We start from the raw sequence: 7,534 nt of genomic DNA, 5'->3' as shown, positions 1-7,534 counted from the left end.
AGGTTACATCTGATCACACACAGTAAGCGCTGACGGTGTCATCACGGCTGTTTGTTTAAGCTAATGCCGCGGTATTAACAGTGGCAAGGACTTAAGGGCGAAATGGTATTTAGTCTTCTTTAAAGTGTAACTTAAGTCCGCGATGTAAGCTTCTGGTGCTTTTTGATTCTATACCTTTTGATATAAGTTCCATATTCTAAGTGCCAAAGGTATACAATGGGTGTCTGTGCAATGTTGACGTGTCTACAAAGACGCGTTGTCACATTTAGTCACAGCTTTCCCCCGATCTCCATAAAATGGCGAGAGGTGGACGCGTCGTTCGTTGTGCTTATTCTGGTTTTACTGGTTTCTGTGTTTGCGGCCGGAAGACATGAACTACATTATTCGTAAAGAGAAAGAAAGAACGCTTCCCGAAATGTCTCGTCTCAGCCTCTGGCGTGGATTTTTCAGGGTTGGGGTTTCAAGATGACTGACGACGTCTGAGTGACGTGTTCAAAGCCGATTGCGATGTCAGGGGGATTGTTCTATCTTAGATTTGTAAAGGAATAGTTTGACATTTTGGGAAATATTGTCACCGTCTTTACCAGGAGTTAGATGAGAAGATAGTATAGCTTAGCTTAGCATCAATATTGGATACAGCTAGCCTGACAGAAACTACCTGCCTGTGCCTCCAAAGATCCAATTAACGAAGACCAATCAACACATGGTGTGCTGCTGTTTTATCTGTAGAAGTAATGACGTCTTGTGGGTGGGCACAGTAACTTCCTGGAGTCTTATCGTCACCGTGAGGTTGTGAGAAAAACAAATCAAGTTATGTGCCCCCTGAAAACACTACATCTCATCTTCACATTTGTTTTTTGTACAAGTTAAAACGTGTTTTTTGACGAGTTTAAGAGGCGCTGGAAGGCAGATATTGGTTCGTTCGAGCTAGGCTAACTGTTCCCCCTGTAGTCTGTGTGTGCTAAGCTAAGCTAAGCTAAGCATCTGCTGGGGGTAGCCACATATTGACATTAGAATAGAGAGCAGTATCAAGCTTTCCCTTCCAAAGAAAGTGAATGAGGGCATTTCCCGAAATGTTGTAGGGTTTTCTTTAAGATGGCATATCTCAAAACGAACGAAACACGTGACAAAAATAACTTCCACTTGCAAAACACCAACTGAACCGTTTCCTACTCTGTTAGTAGAAACACATGTGACACTGTAATGCTTGTAACATATCTGGAACCTATCGTTTTGTGTTATGATGCAGCCAAAACAAAAAGCGATCAAGATTTCACACAATGATGTAGTTCATATTTTATGAAGGGAAAGCACATACAGCGAGTAAGACCAATCATCAGCCATGACGGGATAGCATGTGTATCAGTATTAAACAACATATGACGCTTAAAGGTACAATATGAAGCCATCGGGTAGCGGGTCAAGCTCGCCGCCGCAGACGGCTCCGGCATCAGATCGTTGCCGTTATCAGATTTAGCACGTTTCACATCTGCATTTAAATAATAAAAAAAAAATTGCAAATGGCTATTGAGCCGTTTCTGAATCGATATGTAATTTGTTGGCTCGCAGAAGGCCCCAGCGCACTTCGGAGCCTTTAGCTGTTTGGTACATTGCGCTGCATTGGAAGCGATGTAATGAACACCATCGTTCATTCTTACCGCAGTATGGATTGTCATATGCAGAACCCCCCCCGCCCCCGGTGTCCCCCCCCCCCAGAGACGGTGTTACTGTATAGAAACTCTCCTCTCGCTCGCTTCCTACGACACACTCTGCCTGATGTTTACATTGTTTGGGGGGGGGGGGAACGTGGAATGTTGGAAATGCATGTTATGCTTACTTGACAATTGTACTGTTTTTTTTGTTTTTTTTACTTTTCTGTGTTGAATTAAAACTGGATCCAAGTTTCAAATCTGTCTCTGAGGGGATTTTAAGGGGGGGGGGGGACTTTGTAGCAGGTCCAACCTTAAAAATGAGGCCTGTAACCGGGCAGCCTTAAAATGAACGGCGTTCTCTTCTGCAAAAAAAAAGCCAGCTGTGCTTCCACCAGACCTCACAAAAACAACCCTCAAATGATGATTAGATAACTGCATGTGCAGCTCCCTATCAAATAGTTGGAGGGATCAAATTCTCTAAAGGAGGGAGGGCAGTCTGACAGTGTGTGTGTGTGTCCATCTGTGCATGTGAGGGATATAGAGAGGAATGAGAGATAAAGGGTGGGTAAAGTGGAGGGGGGGGGGGGACAGGAAGGGGCAGAACTGAGGGAGAGGGAGAAAGGGAGCGACATAGGAGAAGGACAGGAGACAGTAGGTGGGAATGATGGGAAATGAGCGAGGGCGAAGGGGCAGACAGACAGAGAGGCACAGTCAAGGGGAGAGGAAAGGAGCACGAGGGGGAGAGGAGGCAGCGAGGGGGGGAAAAGAGAGGAAGAATAGCGAGGGGGGGGCTTATAGAAAAGAGGGAGACACAAAGTAGAGTTGGAACTTTTCTCTCTTTTTGTCTAATGGCGAGAACTAAGAGGGCCGAGAGAGAGAGAGAGAGCTGCAGAATGGATGAAGGAGGGAGAGAGAGAGCGAGCGGGGTAAAAGGGGGGATGTTGACAAAGCAGCGAGACTGGCGAACAAAGAGAACGTGAAGAGAATGAGTCGGGGGAAACATCAAAGGGATTTTTCAGGCCCGGTTACCGGGACAACAGACATTTGCATGCGATTAGCTTTTTACATCATATTAAGAAGGGTTAGGGTGAGGGAGGGGGTGATGCAGGGAGGGGGGGGGGGGAGGCAGGGAACTATAGATCATACACACACACACACTGTATGAGACAGTGAGAGAGACGGGGGGGGGGAGAAAAAGAGGGACGTTGGTCATCTCACGCGGATAAACTGACTTATAGGCAGCCAGCCAAGCGTTTCCTTTGTAAATGAGAGTGCATGTTGGAGGGAGATACAGTAATATCCCGGCACAGACATTTTGGGGAAGGGAGGTCAGAGCAGGCAGTGTGTGTGTGTGTGTGTGTGTGTGTGTGTGTGTGTTTTCTGCTTTCAATACAAGTTGACAAATGATTTAAAGCACTCAGAAACAGACTCCTAAACATGAACACTGATATCAGCTTTACGGCACGATTACCGTCACAAATTCATCAATATGTATTTTTTTCACTTTGGTTTAACCCGAAAAATGTTGTTTGGCATCACAACATACAGTCAGACTTAATGGTAACAACGATGATTGAACAGATCTTGGATAAAAGAAGCGGATGTGATGTAGAACTGATAAAATACCGTTATAATGTTTCCAGATAAACTGTTCCTTCATCCCCGACTCCTTAAGTTACGTAAAGCGCTTGAAAAGCCAATTGGATGAGCAGATTAATGCATTGTCGCAAAGCCGAAAAACCCGGGCTGACATTTCAGAGATTGATGTCTTTTCACAGGGCGGCGACCGAAATGCTCTAAACACACAGCAGTCGTGATAATAGCCACGAGAAACGGATCGTTATTTGTACCCGATACGTCCTCAAACTCCACATAACAGACCAGCATCATGAACCCCACACATGTCTAGACACAGGTACGAGCATCACATATTTGTCCTCCAAAATGGATCCACGTTACACAACAAACACTTTGTTGTTTGCACTCACACACACACACACACACACACACGTGCATCAAAAAAATAAACGCACCTCACACAACCTTCCCTGGAATAATAAAAGCCATTAAACATGTTTCTATGGGCACACACCCTCCGGCATTTTACACATGTAATATTATCCCACCACATCTCTCCTCCACCTCCCTCCTTCCTTCCTTCCTTCCCTCACTCCTGTCTCTCCATCAATCCACGTCCCCAACCCTTGCCCTCCCTCTTTCCTCTCCATCTCTTTCCCGTCTCCCTTTCCATCCATCCATCTTCCTCCCACCCTCCTGATCTCCAGCTCTCCCTCATCATCTCCTCCTCCTTTTCTTCCATTCCTTCCTTTCTTTCTCTCTGGCCTTCTCTCTCTCTCTCTCTCTCTCTCTCTCTCTCTCTCTCTCTCTCTCTCTCTCTCTGAGTGTGTGACGCTTCAGTGCCCTCTGTATTGTGGCTGCATTGTGCCAGTAGGCGTCGCCGCGACAGTCGTTGTCACGGCAGCATTGTGAATGGGGTAGGGGTTGATGGTGTGTCTGTGGGGGTGAGGGGGGGGGGGGGGGGGGGAGGGGGAGTGTATTACAGTATCAATACCCTGACACTGCGACAAAAAGGACAGCAGCCGTAGCCACATATCACTCCACCTCTGCACTCCTCCTCCTCCTCCGTCGTCTCCTTCCTCCCTCCCTCTTTCCTTGAGACCCCCCCCCACCCACCCCCCGCAGCGCCTCCGCCTCCCCCAAAATCAATTCCCCCCTCCCCTCCTTTCAATTGATTTCCCACCGTATCTCACTGAATATGTACGTATTGATCCTCCTCCTCCTACTCCTCCTCACCCCACCTCAGCCCTCACTCTTTTTTTCTCTCCCTCTCTTGTTTGTGCTCAAGCATCTATCAGATTTCACCCCCCACCCCATCTACGCCCCTCCACCCTCTGTCTCACACACACACACACACACAGACACTTTCCTCATCTTTCATTTCATCTCCCCTATTCTCTCCCTCTGTGCCATCTCTTCTGCCCCCCCCCCTCACTCCCTCTCTCCATCACACCTCCCACCCCGCCTCCCTCCCTCCCTCCCTCACGGCTGGTTTTTTTTGTTTTTGTGTGTGTTGTGTGTTTGTGTGTGTGTGTGTGTGTGTCACCGTCTCACTCACTCTCTGCATATTAATTGGTGCATTTCTGCTGCGGCAGAGAAAACAATCAAAGCGTCAGGGGCGGGTGATGATGCCATTGTGGCAGCCGCAAACACGTACACATATGTACCGTGAGCATACGCACAAACACAAACAGATAGCGAGGGGGGGTGGGGTGGGAGACACACACACACACACACACACACACACACACACAAGGCCGAGACACATAAGTTCAGCTGCAGAGACACATTAACAGAAAGAGAGTCCATACATCACCTCTGTATATAAGGTGCTGATGTCCAAAATGTGCTCTCACACACACACACACACACACACATTTGGCACACATTGATTTATGTACACACGCTGAGACAAGCATGCACTGCACATGTGCCACAGACTTAGTCAGTCACTCTCAGATACACAATGGCAGGCTTACAATGGCTGATCCAGGAGATATGTTCTGCGTCAGCAAAGACATTTGAATTTCCCAGCCAACGTTTACCTTCACACAGCGTTTCGGCACGTAGCATTTAAATATTAAAAACAAAGGCCTTTAGCCGGGGAAACGCTCCGGCGCGTACAATTCGTATCTCTCCCATAATTCGGGGAAATAAAAAAAGCGAACGCGCGGAGGCAGAGCTTACATGTAAATACTGTGTCATTAAAAAGAAGAAACTCAGAGCGAGAGGGAAGTAAACAACATGTCAGGGTCAACATTTCAGGCTTTTTGTTGTTCTTCAGTATGTTCCGTACGTCGCTCTGTAACTCTGATCAAAGGCAGCGAGGCGGTGGAGGAGGCGCGTGGGCCTCACCGCTCCACCAAGCGTCCGAGGCCCACGTGCTGTCGATTCCACTCTTTGCTCTGCTGTGTTGAATGCAGCACTCGAGACGTTACAATGCTGTTGTGTGGACGGAGCAGATCATAAAATGGTGTAGGTAGATTGTAAATCCTTAAAAAAGGTCAAATTAACTGGATGCAACTTAAAATGACCAACATCTGGATCTGCATTCAACCGGATTCCAATTGGATCAACTCTCAACCAGGAGACCGGGTGTTCGTGTCCCAAAGTGTGGCGTTATTTTTAAGTTACGTTAGCGTAGACGTTAGCGTTTTAAGTTACGTTAGCGTAGACGTTAGCGTTTTAAGTTACGTTGGCGTATACGTTAGCGTTTTAAGTTACGTTAGCCTAGACGTTAGCGTTTTAAGTTACGTTAGCGTATACGTTAGCGTTTTAAGTTACGTTAGTGTTTTAAGTTACGTTAGCGTAGACGTTAGCGTTTTAAGTTACGTTAGCGTAGCCTGTGACGTGTTTTTTCGGTACTTATGTTGCGTCGTTTGCGTTTTACTAAACGTGTTTAGCCCAGCCATGATGCTTTTCCTGGTGGTTTCGTTGCCTGAACCGAACTTTGACCGTTGCACGGTAACAACGTGGCGTAAAGTGACACTTGAAAAGCCAAAAACACGCGCAATGTTGCTAAAATGTCGATGTGATATTTATACGCCTTCCCATGAGATCAAGGTTCGAGCAAAAGTCTAATAACATTGAATCTGAGGACTACAACTAATGTGAAAGGGGTCACTCAAAGTGTTGAACCCACAGAGAATTAACACCCGACTGTCTGTCGCCCTCTTTTCTTTCACTTTTAAAAGAAAACAAATGGCAGACAAAGTTAGCGACTAGCTGGTAAAGAAAGACAAATGTCTAACAGGTCATCTTAAGAGCTACAATGCATCAGGTGGTCAGAAACATCATTGCAAAGGGACGATGAAGTTACTTCATGTCTGCTCTTTAAGACGTCTTCCTATTCTTTAAAAGGTGATCCTTCTTCTGCCTTATACTGGCCCAAAATCGGTGAACAAAGCTTTGTAGCTTTCTCAGAAATGTTCCAACTTTGAGCACAGCCAGCTTGGTCAGGCCACGCCCCATTAATAAGGGGACAAATAGGAGGACACCAGGGGCTCTGTGTTGTGTGTGTGCTATGTTGATTCGGCTATGTGGGTTGGAGGAGGCGTGCACCTGCTAAACCTTTTGGCAAGTGAAAAAAAAAGAAAAGTGGGTGCAACCATGTGCAAGGGAGTGTTTCTTTTAAAGATCAGGACAATGTGGAACACTGTATGTGAAGCCATTCGTTTCTATGAGTGCTTTTACTTTTGATGCTTTAGTGCAGAGTGCACTTTTACTTTGAGGAAGTGATACTTTCCCACTGCTGCTATTTTGGCCGGGACCCCCCCCCCCCCCCCTGGAAGTCCTTCCCTTCGGGGACTCCCGGTGGTCCCTGGACCTTATGCTGGGAACCCTTCATCCAAATATGTGCACTTCTTGTCAACCATTCCTGGAAGTGGCCATGTGCTTCCGGGGTGGCTCGCCACAACATCTCGTCCCTGTCATCACTTTTTTAACACACTTCAATTGGTGTGAAACTTTTTTTGTTTCCAACCTTCCTCTTCTCCTCCTTCCCAGAAAAAAAAAACCACTTCTCTCTAAAGTGTCAGCTACCCGCCACCCCAGATGCCATATTTAGGATACAAATGTGAAGAGATGACAGCGCTGTAAAATGGTGCCCGTGCCGAGATTATAATTAACATTTCCCAACCTACATCACTCTCCCTCCCACTTCTCCTCCGCTGCTTTCTCCCTATTCACCCACTCCTGTGCAATAAATGGGGGGGGGGGGGGCGAAATACAAGAAGAAAGGAGAGAAAGGGAGAAGGAAAAGAAAGGGAGAAGGAGGAGGAGGAGGAGGAGAGAGAGAGAGAGGG

Source organism: Melanostigma gelatinosum (genome assembly GCF_949748355.1).
Source record: "Melanostigma gelatinosum genome assembly, chromosome: 23".
In the NCBI taxonomy this organism is placed as follows: Eukaryota; Metazoa; Chordata; class Actinopteri; order Perciformes; family Zoarcidae; genus Melanostigma; species Melanostigma gelatinosum.
Note: the sequence above shows the minus strand (reverse complement) of the source record.